General features: G+C 45.4%; 1 protein-coding gene across 6 annotated transcripts in view; it reads right to left on the bottom strand.

Annotated features, from left to right (window-relative positions):
* LOC115840788 (ras GTPase-activating protein-binding protein 1) overlaps window positions 1-13,370 on the bottom strand; it is a 354,642-nt gene that overhangs the window by 36,750 nt on the left and 304,522 nt on the right. The window contains exon 1 of one of the 6 annotated variants that reach the window (XM_030834180.2): window positions 317-444. The exons of 4 other annotated variants lie outside the window; for them this stretch is intronic. The gene's annotated coding sequence lies outside the window, so the exon portion shown is untranslated. Of the gene's footprint in view, window positions 1-316; window positions 445-13,370 lie in introns of those variants that run through there. One more of the 6 variants, XM_060296497.2, reaches the window with a different exon arrangement.

The raw sequence follows: 13,370 nt of genomic DNA, 5'->3' as shown, positions 1-13,370 counted from the left end.
GCCGGCCGCGCGGGGCCCCAGGCCCCCGAGATCACCCTTGGACCCGGGCGGCGGCCGCGGCTCGCTCTCGCCCGCCGTGGCCCTTGGGCGCGGCACGCGCAGGCGGCGGACGCGTCCACAGCCACGCGCGCCGGGCCGGTGGGGGCGGGGGGCGAAGCGCCTCCGCGCGCCCGTGCGTCCGCCGCGCGCCTGCGGCCGTTGCGGAGGGGGGGGGAGGCGCGCCTCGCGCGGCCGCCGTTAGGACGTCTCCTTCTCACCACAGCCCCAGCTCGTCCTCGTCCCGGGGCTGCCCAGCCCCGCCCACACCTCGGCGTACCTGCACGGCTGAGCGGGAGAGGAACAAGCTCTGCTCCACAGCACCGCAAAACGCAAAAAACGCAACTGCGTCCGCACACACGCGTGTTCCGTCGCCGGGCTATATAAGGGCGATTCAGCCTAACTTGTTGCGGCCAGGTCGGGCAGTCTGGTGGCCAATCCCGACTGCGCACCCTGGGCTCTTCGAGCAGCAATTGGGTACTGACTCAGGATGAAGGCGTGGCTCTTGATTGGCTTTGACTCATGCCTATGAGACTGTGAGGAGCTCGTTTCCCTAGTAACGGATTGGCACTAAGAGAGACCAATAACTGAAAGGTACGGTGGGAAGGAGGGTGGGAAGTTCTTTGACCGATATCCACGGTAGCCAATAAATGTTTGAGGGTGCTCCCATTCGTTACAACGTCTTCCCCAGGGCGGAGATCCGCTTTCCATGCAGGAGCGGTTGCTCCACAAGGTGGGGCCCGTGTACTTTGGGGAAGTAAACCCCAAGCAACTAGGAGGTGGGCGCCAGGGTGGCCAAGGAAGCCCACCAATCACAGCGCGGGAAAGAGCTGATTGACGCAGAGGTTGGACCGCACCGAGGAGACCTAGCCCCGGGTACGCCGTGCCCTCTGGGGCGGTTCTGAGGCTGTCTGGGCTCGGGCTTCTGTCCTTTTTTCTTTCTTCACTTCTTGGGTGCGATCCCTGAGGACCCCTCTCCCGCCTTTTCCTCACAGTTTGGTATCACTGGAGCCAGGTGGTACAGTTTCCCGTTGTTTGGTTGTTTTGTTTTTCTTTCTTATACCAACTTTTTTATTTCCATGAGGCCGCCTAAGGGCACTTGCTGGCTGCCACCATTAGTCAGCACTCTTGTGGAACAACTGTTCAACGAAAGCCAGAGGAGAAAGTAACTCCCGTTGTTTACCTAAGAGCCTCTAAAAAGGTCGCAGGTGAAAACCGTTGAGTTTGAGGACACCCATTTCTACCCTGCTGTTCTCGGCAAGTGCTGCGGCAGGCTGGCTGGTGGGTGTTCACCGAGAAACGGGAGTTTGTAAATTCTCCGATGGGCTTGGGCCTTCCTGCAGCATCCTGGGCGTCACCACCATTGTCATTTAGATTTCCAGTTGCTGTGGCTGTGAGGGCTTATTTCTTCAGGTCGTTGCAGTCTTTAAAAGGTTGATTGTCAGACTATTGTATGGTGGCTCAGTGGTTAAGAATCTGCCTGTCAATGCTAAGGGACACGGGTTCGAGCCTTGGTTCGGGAAGATCCTAGATGCCGCAGAGCAACTAAACCCGTGCACCACAACTACTGAGCCTGCGCTCTAGAGCCTGCACGCCACAACTACTGAGCCCACGTGCCTAAAGCCCGCGCACCGCAACAAAGACCCAACGCAGCCAAAAATAAGTAAATAAGTTTATATTAAAAAAAAAAAAAGAACTATATGAGACACCTTAGCTTTCCCGAAATACTTTAGGGGATAAGTGGCACTCCAGCCTGGTCCTGTCCAGGACTCTTAGTGTTTTGTTGGGCCCTCTGTTGATCACATGAGCATTTTATATGGAAATACAGAGACCGCCTCTGTAGAGTCTCCTTCCAGGCATGTGACCCTGCGGAAGGGGTTCTCGTTGTTTTGCAAATTTGGAAATGAAGCACCTGAGGCCTCTTTGTTGGGGCCGATGGGGCGCAGGCAGCAGCCTGGTGGGGTCGGAGGTGCGGCTCCAGGAGCAAAGTAGGAGCGTCCCTCTGGACCCCCAAGCCCCTCTCCCGCACTGGCCTTGCTCAATAAGCATTTATTGAGCTCCAGGGGCTGGGGTCAGAGATGACCGAGATGCTGTTCCTGCCGCTGTCACCCATTCAACAAACAGTGCCTCTGCGCCGTGCCGGGAGCTCCCAAAACTGGGGAACGGGCGTTTGGGGCTATGGGGGCACTGGAGGGAACTCGGCTCAGAGGAGAGAAGCTGCTAGAGGTTTTCTGGAGTAAGGAACCTCCAGGATTACGTTAGTCTTGCTAAGGAATTTGGACTTTATTCTGAGGGCGTTGGAGAGCCCCTGAAAGGTTTCTTAAAGGGTGAACTAAGAAATTTGCATTTTACAACAAGACTTTACCAATTGAAACGCTAAGGAGAGCGGATTGGCAACACTTCAAATTCAGATTGGTAATTTAACCCAGGTGGCCTGTGATGAGGGTCAAAGCTATTCTTAATCACATTTGGAGGGAATTTTAAGTGATAACAGCTCTTTTTGTAGGGCTGTTTGGCAGTCTGTTAAAATTGTGTGTATCTCCCTTCTTGCTTGATAGCCATGTGTTTTCTTTTTACCAAGAGACATGTACTACGTGTTCATTACAGCACTGTCAGCTTTGTTATGATATTTAAAAACTGAAAACGTAATTGCACATCAATTTGCAAACTGATTAACCGGTAATATGCCCATAGTATACAATACTATGCAGCAGTTTAAAAGAGAATGAGGTCGAACTATACTGATATGAGCCTGTCTCCAGTTGTTAATTGGATTGTTAACTGACAAAAATCAAGTTCAACAAAACATACAGTGAATTCCCATTTATGTTAAAAACGAAAAACCCAAACGCCTGATTTCTGTATGTTAAAATAGGTATGTAAGTGCACCGGGGAAGAATTCTAAATTTAAAACAAGCCATTCCCCTTAGGGATTCCCCTAGGGTGGGAGCAACAAGGATAATATATTATTGGAAAGTTTTACAATGTGACTGTGTTCATGTACTGTGTTGTCTCTGTGTTGCTATAGTTATCCATGCACAATCCTGTATGGTTTTGCTGTCTAATAGTGGGTAGGAAGAAAGAGGAAATGGATTACCAGAGTGAGAATGTGGACAAGACCCTTCAGGTGGCTGTGACTGTCTTCCACGGGAGAGAACAAGTTGGCATCTTCCTGTGGTCATTTACCTCAGGATCCAGATGCTGGATACTTAGTAAATGTTCAGTGAGTAATTTACTACCATGGAAGTGTCTGGAGCGCTTGTTCTCAAGATGGAGGAGATTTTGCCCCCAGGAGACATACGATCTTTTCACAACTAGGTAGAGGGGCTACTGGCATCTAATAGATGGAGGCCTAGGCCTGGGAAGCCCAGGAGAGCCCCCATGATGAAGGGGGCCAAATTAATAGTGCCAGCGGTGAGAACCCTGATGTAGTCATCTAAGGGAGAGTACCCGGCCTCCTACTAGCCTTTCTACTGGCAAACAAATTCTGCAAACCCTCCAGAACACAACTTCAACCTTTTGTTTCTGCCAATTCTCCCAAAGGTCTGAGAATGGAGGTGGAAATGAAATGGAGCTGTGGGGCCCTTCCTGGTACAAATCCTTTCCATGTCTCGTTTCTTATTTGCTGGAAAAAGACTTCGGCCTCCTTGGCCTTCCTTGAGTTCCAAAGGGGAGGTTCAAACAGTTGCTAGTCAGGGAAGGGAGGGAATGCAGAGATAAAGGAGAAGTCAAGAAACAATAGTGCAGCCTTGGGGCAGGGTCTTAGTTCTTCCTGAAGGAAGATACATAACAATATCTTTGAGTTCTTCTGCGGGAACTAAGGCCCCTCCGCGCAGGTGGAAGATGATAACTTCAGGCTGAGCACAAGATTCCTGGAACTGGGACTTCCCTGGTGGTCCAGTGGTAAAGAATCCACCTTTCAGTGCAGGGGACACAGTTGGATCCCTGGTCGGGGAACTGAGATCCCACATGCTGCAGGGCAACTAAGCCCGAGAGCCACAACTATTGAGCTTGTACGCCTCAGTGAGAGAGCCCGCGTGATGCAAACTACAGAGCCCATGTGCCCTGGAGCCTGCGCACCACAACTAGAGAGAGAAGAAACCCGCATGCCACAACTAGAGAAACCTGCACGCCACAGCGAAGAGCCCAGGCACCTTAACGATGCATGCCTCAACTAAGTAAGAACAAACTCTCCCGTTACCTCACCACCAAGCCAATCAGAAAAAAGTCACACATTCTACAGCCCTCAACCCAAATTTTGCCTGTAAAAATTTTGCCTGAAAGCCGTCAGGAGTTCGGTGGTTTCTGAGCCTGAGTCACCCATTTTCCTTGCATGGCCCTGCAATAAACCTTTCTCTGCTCCAAACTCCGACATTTCAGTTTGTTTAGCCTCACTGTGCATCTGGCACATGGACTTGTGTTTAGTAACAGAAAAAAGCATGGGCAAGACCCCAGAAAATACGCTTTTGTGGAGAGGATGGATGGGTGGTGTATTGGGTAAGGAATGCTCCTAAGAATATCACCTGAATCAGTATTTCCCAAACAAAGCTAATCACTCAGGAAGGGTGATTAAAAATATGTGCCTGGGCTTCCCTGGTGGCGCAGTGGTTGAGAGTCCGCCTGCCGATGCAGGGGACACAGGTTCGTGCCCCGGTCCGGGAAGATCCCACATGCCGCGGAGCGGCTGGGCCCGTGAGCCATGGCCGCTGAGCCTGCGCATCCGGAGACTGTGCTCCACAATGGGAGAGGCCACAACAGTGAGAGGCCCGCGTACTGCAAAAATATATATATATATATGTGCCTGTATGTACCTTTAACTGTTAAACTTCTACCTATGAACAAAGACCCAGTGTAATATTATTCACTGAAGCACTGCTTGCAGTAGAGACAGGAAACAACCCAAATGTCGAGCTATATGGGACTGGGTAGATACAATACAACAATACAGTGCACTCTTGAAACCGTGCAACTCAGACTGGGACTTGAACCCATGGTCTTTTAACTGAGACCACACACCTGTTCTCAGGACTTAATGAAACTCAGGTTCTCCATGTCTCGTTACAGAAAGAATTCAGTGAGAGACAAAGTGATAGGTAAGAAGTGGATTTATTTAGAGAGAAACACACTCCACGGAGTGTGGGCCATCTCAGAAGGTGAGAAAGGCGCCAGGGTATGGGGTTGTCAGTTTTTATAGGGGTGGGTAATTTCATAGGCTAATGAGTGGGAGGAGTATTCCAGCTATTTTGAGGAAGGGGTGGGGATTTCCAGAAGTTGGGCCACCACCCACTTCTCGACCTTTAGGGTCAGCCTTGGGACTGTCATGGCGCCTGTGGGTGTGTCATTTAGCTTGCTGATGTATTACAATGAGCGTATACTGAGGCTCAAGGTCTAGTGGAAAGTCGGCTCATCCGCCATCTTGGACCTATTTGGTTCTAATCAGTTTATGTCATGTCCTTGGGCTATGTCATTCTTCTAAAAGTTGTGCCCTGTCCCCTTCCCTCCTGTTTCACTCTTACAGTGGACTGTCATGAAAACATAGAGAAAATGTGGCAGATCTATGTGTATGGTTATAAAGATCTCCAGGAGATATCAATAAATGAAGATAGGAAAAAAAGAAAACAGGGTAGGGGGCCATTATTAATGGGGCAATTATTTCTATTGATACTCTGTATTGCTACAGTTATCCATGCACAATCCTGTATGGTTTTGCTGTACATGCACAGGTAATACCTGGAAGGAGTCATAAGAAACTGTCTATGATTGCTAACAGGGAGGTGAATTGGACCTGATTTGGAAGAAGGCTTAGTTTTCATTCATTGAAAGTACCCTTTGGTACTTTATAATTTTTTTAAACATGTGCATGTATTTTTCAAAAATTCAATGTTAAGTGTAGATTTTAATAGTGATATGAGGAACTACACATATGAAAACTTTAATCTTTAAAACAAACAGCTGGAATACTACATTACCCCTTTAGGTATATGAGGGCTTTTGGAAATGAAGCATTAATGTTTTAATCTGCCTCCCTCCCAGACTGCTAACCTCTTTTCCTTTTTCTCCTTACCTTACAAAAATCATACAAAGATCCAAAGAGACCCTTTACTGGCTTAGAAATGCATGCCTAATTGGATCCCTCTCTCCTCTGGCATTGACTGTCTGCAAACACATCACCTCCTCAACCTCTGACCAATGCCTCAGGCAGGCAGCCTACTAATGTTCTCTACAAAGATCATTTAATTTAATAGTCACAACAATCCTATTTCCCATTTCTCAGAAACAAGCTCAGAGGGAGTAAGCAACTTGCCCAAGGTCACACAGCGAGAGCTAGAAAGTAGGACTCTCTGACTTCAAGTCCATGTTCTTTTACCCATTTGTCAGTACTGCCCAGGGCAGGATAATACAGCCCCAAGTAGGGAAAAGGGACAGGACCTCCTCAGAAACCCCTGAGAGGCCGGGATTTTCTTTCATTCTCTCAGGCACAGCACCAGGTATTGCTGCATAGACAGCTTTCCAGGTGGTTTGAGAATTTAATCCATGGCAAATCCTGGTAATCTGCAGCCAAAGCTCTTTGCAAAAAGAGCACACTCCAGTACGATCTATAGACCTAGGTGTCCTCACTTCCTGTGGCTTAGAAGAGGGACAAAAACTTGAAGTCTAAATAACGTAGCATGTATCAAGCACCTACTATATGATAGGCATGGTGCTCTAGGCACCATGTTTGAGTCCCTCCTCACAAAAACTCTTCATAAACATCATAAAATATTAACTCTATTTTACAGCAGTAGAATCTATGGCTCAGAAAGGCTAAATGACTGGCCCAAGGTCACATAGCTTGGAAGTGGCAGAGCTGGTATTCAAATTCAGGATAATAGCACTCTAAAATCCAAAGCCCAATAAGGAAAAAGGGAACAATAATAAAATACATACAATAGCTCATTTAATCCTCAAACTGCTCACTTTAACACAGGAGGAAACCAAGGCAAAAAGAAGTTGAATAACTGTTCACTCGTCAAATTGAGAAAATGATAATTTGCTAAAATCAAATGTTGACAAGAGTGTGGAAAAGTAGTTATTCTCATATACTACTAGTAGAAAATATAAATTAGCATAACCATTCCAAGCGCTATTTGAATGTATCCATTAAAATTAAAATCCATACACTCTATGACCCAGAGATTACACTTTTTTATATCTCTTCTGAAGAAACTCTCCCACATGTATACAGGGAGCAAAGATGTTCATTATAGCGTTGTTTGTAATATTGAAAAATAATCGAAACATCTCTCAACAAGGGAATATTTAAATTTACAATAATAAATCCATACTAGAGAATTTTATGCAGTAATTTTAAAGATTGACCTGGTTTATAATATGTGTATATATGTGTGTTTATATACATAGATATTGACATTTTAAGTATATATTGCAATATTATATAGCATAAATCTCCAGAGCATATTCATTAAAAAGAGCATCTTACGAATTATGTACAGTATGTCATATATGCTTAAAAAATCCCAACTATTATTTGCATGTGTTTGTCAGTGTTGGTAAATGCATAGGTAAATATCTGGAAAGATGTAGAGCAATCTGATAATAGTTACTACCTCTATGGAAGACAGTGACCTAAGAGCTTGAAGGAGACTTTTACTTTATCTGTATTATTTTTAATTTTTTTTACATTAAGAAACGTCTCACATATTGTGTAATTTAAAAAATAACTTGTCATAACCCTAAGAATAGCTTCTGAGTGCTTTTGTGTACCAGGCAGTGAACTATTTTGTGAGCATTGTCTTATTTTTCACAACTGCACTATGAAGATAGGTCTAATTATTATCTTTATCTTACAGGGAAATAAACTGAGGTTTGAAGAGGTTAATTGTCCAAAACAGCCAGGAATTGAACACAGGTTTGTCTGGATTATCTCACTGAACACAGCTTTAAATCCTGGAAGCCTAGAGTAGTTTGGCAGAAAATAAAGGAACAAAAGGACGGTGTAACAAATGTCCTCTGACCTTTGGCTGTAGTGCTGGGAGTCCACTAAGGCATGCTGGGGACTGTGGTGACCCAAAGAGTTCGTGCCTTGTCTAAACAGTCCCTAGCAGTCATTAGTGTTGTTTTCTGACAATGCTGTTTCTCCTCCTTCCAGATGCCTGGCAAGATTATACTTTACTGTAGCCTTTAAAGACAGGCATGAATGGGAATTCCCTGGTGGTCCAGTGGTTAGTGTAAGGCCAACTGGCCCGAGGCAGGGGAACACAATCAGATTCACAGGTTGCATCAGACCAAAACTCTCCGGACCACCCAGTTCCAGAAACTGACCTGGAGACTTTGAACCCAGCCCAGCCCTCCCAGATTCACCACACCCCTTTCCCTTCTTCCCCTATAAAATCTTGCCCAACCCTCGCCCGCGTGCGACTTCTCTGGCCCCTTTCTCTCGGACCCGTGAACCTCGCCCGGGAGCGCTCCCTAATAAAGCTCACTTGAAGCTTTCCTCTGTTTCGCGGTGCCGTTTGTTAAGATCCGACCTTACAGTTAGGACTCCACACTTTCATTGCTGAGGGTGTGGGTTCAATCCCTGGTCAGGGAACCAAGATCCCACAAGCTGAGCAGCATGGCCAAAAAGATAATAATTAACAAAAAAAATAGGCATGACCATGTGCTCTGCTTTGACCAAAGCAATGTGAGCGGAAGTGACAGAGATCTCTTCCAGGCGGTCTTTGGAGCTGGTGATTATTTTGCCAAGGTCTTCCCTCCCCACCCCACCCCAATATTCAATGTTGCCCCATATGGATAGTCTCTCTCGATGTGGATCCCTGGGCAAAAACAATTTGCACAGAGCCATTCCTCCAAGGTGCCCAACCTGCAGTGGGCATAGGGCATGAGCAAGAAATAAATCTGTTGTTTCAAGCCATTGAGGTTTGGGGATTCTTTGTTACCACAGCATTACCTGACCTATCCTGACAATTATAGATAGGTTTCCAGATCTTCCAGTTTTTCAGGAGATACTCAAAATCTGGGTCATCACGTGACATCACTCAGCATTCTTTTTTTTCTTAACATTGTATTAATGGTATAAAAATGTTTTGCTCTCACTTTAAAAAAAAATGAAATATTCTTTCTAAGAGTACTATAACTAAATTCATTCTTTTTTAAACATTATTTGGAATGTTAATTTGTTAAATGCTTTTCTTAGTTCTTGTAATAAAGAAGCAACTAATTTCACATGCCATTCTACAAGTAGATTTGTTTTTAATTGTGATAAAATTTACCAATCTAACCATTTCTAAGTGTGCAATTCAATGGCACGTAGTATACTCACAATATTGTGCAACCACACTCAATGTTCTTAAATGTTAACTACTCTAAAAATATTTTGAATACTTTAGGAACTGAATAAAATATGTCTACAGGCCAGATTGAGCCAGTTTGCAACTCTGCCAGATGCTATGCTCCCTCTCCCAAGCCTGCAGCCCAAGCTCCCTTGGCTTTATAGCCCATCTCTTCTCATGCCTGGGCTTCTCTGCAGGCCCTTTCATATCAGAACCTTTGATCTTAAGTTAAGTGTTCCTTAGTGGATAAAGCAGTGAAGCAGCTAGTGCATACCTGTATTATAACACAGAAAATAAACACTTAGTCTCCTGGAGGGAGTAGGCAGCAGCTATAAAGGCCTCTCTTTCCAAAGCTTAACTGGAAAGCATCCACCAGCATCCACCAAAGGGTCACTCTAGTAGGTGGAGTCTAGAGGTAGGGTATCCCTGGAAGAAGGCTCCAATCACTGTCTGAGAACCCACCACTACACATGACCGTAGTCTTTCCCAGGCCCACTGGCTTAGTGATGAAATGACTTACCCAAGTTGACAAGGCTAGTAATGAGACTGCTGCTGGGCAGTCTGGAACTCAGAATTCCTGAACTCTGCTTTTTAAAAATATTTTCCCCTGTGTTTCTTTTAATACACATTCACTCTTGAAAATATGACAAAGTTTTTAAAAGGAAATAAAAATGATCTATAATATCGAAAAGGGTAAGAATAATACACAGAGATCTGGAGATGGGAAAAATGTAGTTAATAAAACTTTGAGAGGCAATCTGGCTATATCAAAATTAAAAATGAATAGCAATTTCACATCTAGGAATTCTATACAAAATTTTAAGCAAAGATGTATGAATATGGATAATCATTACATCACTGTTATTAGCAATAAAAGATTGGAAGCAACCTATATGTCCAGTGGTAAGGGACTGTATCTGGAATGTGTCAGCGGGAAGTCTTAGTACTAGTAGCTAAAAATAAAGGTGGGCTTACATTTTTGACATAACAAGTGCGGAGGCCCAAGCTGCAGCTGGCATCGGTTCAGTGACCACACAGTCAGAACTAGATTCTCTTGACATTTCCCTCACGGTTGCAAGATGGTGCACTTGTGCTCTAGATATCTTATCAGCATTCTAGGCAGGAAAGGAAAAGGAGTGGTATCTGTTTCCTTTGTGAGGAAAGCAAGAGCTTTCCCAGAAGCCTCCCAGCAGTCTGCTTTTGACTCACTGGCCTAAGTCATATCATGTGGGTGCACTTGGCTGCAAGAGAGGATGGGAAAGCAAGTATTTAGGGATTCCAGCCTCTACAGTAGCTAGAGTAAAACGACTGGGAATGAGTGCTGGATTAACCAACCAAAGGTTTCTGCCATAGGGACTGGCTAAATAAATTATGGTACAACTGAATAGTAGGACACCATGTAGTGCTAAAAAGAATGAAGGGAATTGACATGTACTAGTAAAGAACAATCTCTAAGATATTTTGTAAAGTGAGAAAAGCAAGGGGCAAAACTGTATATAGTATGCCTTTTGTTTAAAAGAGGGGATTAGGGTAGGACAGAGACTGACTTTTCCCTCCGTATCTTTTTGTATTATTCGAAATTTTAAAAATAATATGTACATTGGGATTTTGCCTGTAATCCTGCACCCATCCTAGATAACTTCTAGTAACACTGGCTGTAGTTCATTTCAGATTTATTTTCATGTAAACAAATGGAATTTATGTATATATTCATATATAGGAACTATAATCCTGTACATTTTCCTCTCCTCTTTGACAGGTCTTCATTTGCTATCTCTAGTGAGTTTTCATAATGCTGCTTATCATTAAATTGTACTTTCTCTGCTTAACCCTCTCCTCCCCAATTCTCTGAGCTGTTCACTCTTCCTCTGTCTTTCCTTTACTCCCTCCTCTGCCTCCTACAGTGATCTAGCTTTCCCCAGTCTCAGTAAACAGCTGTCCCCAGTGCTACCTTCACTGGTCTCCCTCCCTCCCTCTCTCCCTCCCTCCCTCTCTCCCTCCCTCCCTCCCTCCCTCCCTCCTTTAGGAAACACCTGGCAGGTAGGGAGGGGGTGGAGGGTTAACAGGTGAGCATTTTGCCAGTAGGGGAAGACCCAGTGCCAGGGAGGCCAGCAGAGATTTTAGCAATTAGAAGAATTCTAATATTTTTTGATGCCTACCCTGTGCCAAGCAATGTGCTAGACAATATGCATACATTACCATATATATTCCTCCAAACAATACTACAGTGTAGGTTTCCTTGAGGGAACCATATGCCCTGGAACAGTCATGGTATATGCCTGTTGTCCTGACAACATTATTAACGGTATCCCCTTTCACCAACTAGAGGTTTGGATAAAAACGTATATAGTTATCTTAACTACTCCCTTTTATTTAAACACTTTATTTTTACTTTTTTGGCCGTGCTGCACAGCACGCGGGATCTTAGTTCTCTGACCAGGGATGGAACCCGTGTTCCCCGCACTGGAAGCGCGGAGTCCTAACCACTGGATGGCCAGGGAAGTCCCAAACTGCTCCCTTTTGTAAGTGAGGATACTGAGCCTTAGAGAGGTAAAGTAATCTGTCCAAGGATAGACAGCTAGTAAATGATAGGGCTAAGATTCAAACTGTGGTATACATGGCTTTGCTATGGACTGAAATGTGTTCCCCCAAAATTCATAGTTGATGCCCTAAGCCCCCCCCCACACACAATGTGAATGTATTTGGAGACAGGGCCTGTGAGGAGGTGGTAAAGGTTAAAAGAGGGGGGGCCCTACTTCAGTAGAGCTGGTGCACTTGTAAGAGGAGAAGGAGACACAAGAGCTAGGTCGTTCGACCCTGTGAGGACATAGCAAGAAGGCAGCTGTCTGCAAGCCAAGAAGGGAGCTCTCACCAGAAACCAAATGGGCTGGCATCTTGATCTTGGACTTCCCAGCTTCTAGAACTGTGAGAAATGTGAGAAATAACTTTTTGTTGCTTAAGCCATCCAGTCTGTGATACAGTATTTTCTTACAGCAGCCTGAGCAGATTAGGACGGGCTCTAATATCCATGCCCCTTCTACTCACCATGCTGGTGGGCCTAGTCATCTAGGGTCAGTGTGAGTCAGCGACTGGTCCTGGTTTAGACTTACCCCTTCTGTTTTCCTTGAAAATTAAGGTTTTTTTTTTTTTTTTTTGGGCCGTGTGGCATGTGGGATCTTAGTTCCCGGACCAGGGATCAAATCCGTGCCCCCTGCAGTGGAAGGGCAGAGTCTTTTTTTTTTTTTAATTTTTGTTGTTGTGTGCGGGCTTTCTCTAGTTGCGGTGAGCTGGGGCTACTCTTCATTGCGGTGCATGGGCTTCTCATTGTCGTGTTTTCTCTTGTTGAAGAGCAAGGGCTCTAGGTATATGGGCTTCAGTAGTTGTGGCACGCAGGCTCAGTAGTTGTGGCTTGCGGGCTCTAGAGAGCAGGCTCAGTAGTTGTGGCGCACAGGCTTAGTTGCTCCGCGGCATGTGGGATCTTCCCAGACCAGGGATCAAACCCGTGTCCCCTGCATTGGCAGGCGGATTCTTAACCACTGAAGGGCAGAGTCTTCACCACTGGACCACCAGGGATGTCCTGTTTTCCTTGAACTTAGACTAAGGGTGGAACCATTATCCTCTTTCCTAAACTGAAGTAGGCAAGTTGTCACTCCCTGAATCAGTCTGGGTTCAATCAGGAGAGGGAAACCACACCATAATTAGAAATAGAGGAGTTTAAAGATTATAATGGAGCTAGAGTAATGAAGGATTGGCTAGTAAGAAGTAAACAGAACGCTAAAGAATATAGGAGTAGCAGATTCGGGGAGAAGCCACTGCCCACAAGGCTAAAATAGTAAAGAAGAATCCTGCACCCCACACACACAGGCTGAGATCCAACCCTTGTGAATGGCAGAGGAGTGGCTATGGTACCATGCTGGTGGAACTTGCTAGAAATTCACCCTCTGAGCTGGAAAACTGCCCTCTAGGATGCTGGAGAAAGCTGTTCACAGAGAATCATCTCAC

This window comes from Globicephala melas, chromosome 3 (genome assembly GCF_963455315.2).
Source record: "Globicephala melas chromosome 3, mGloMel1.2, whole genome shotgun sequence".
In the NCBI taxonomy this organism is placed as follows: Eukaryota; Metazoa; Chordata; class Mammalia; order Artiodactyla; family Delphinidae; genus Globicephala; species Globicephala melas.
This window is presented reverse-complemented; position numbering and strand designations above follow the sequence as displayed.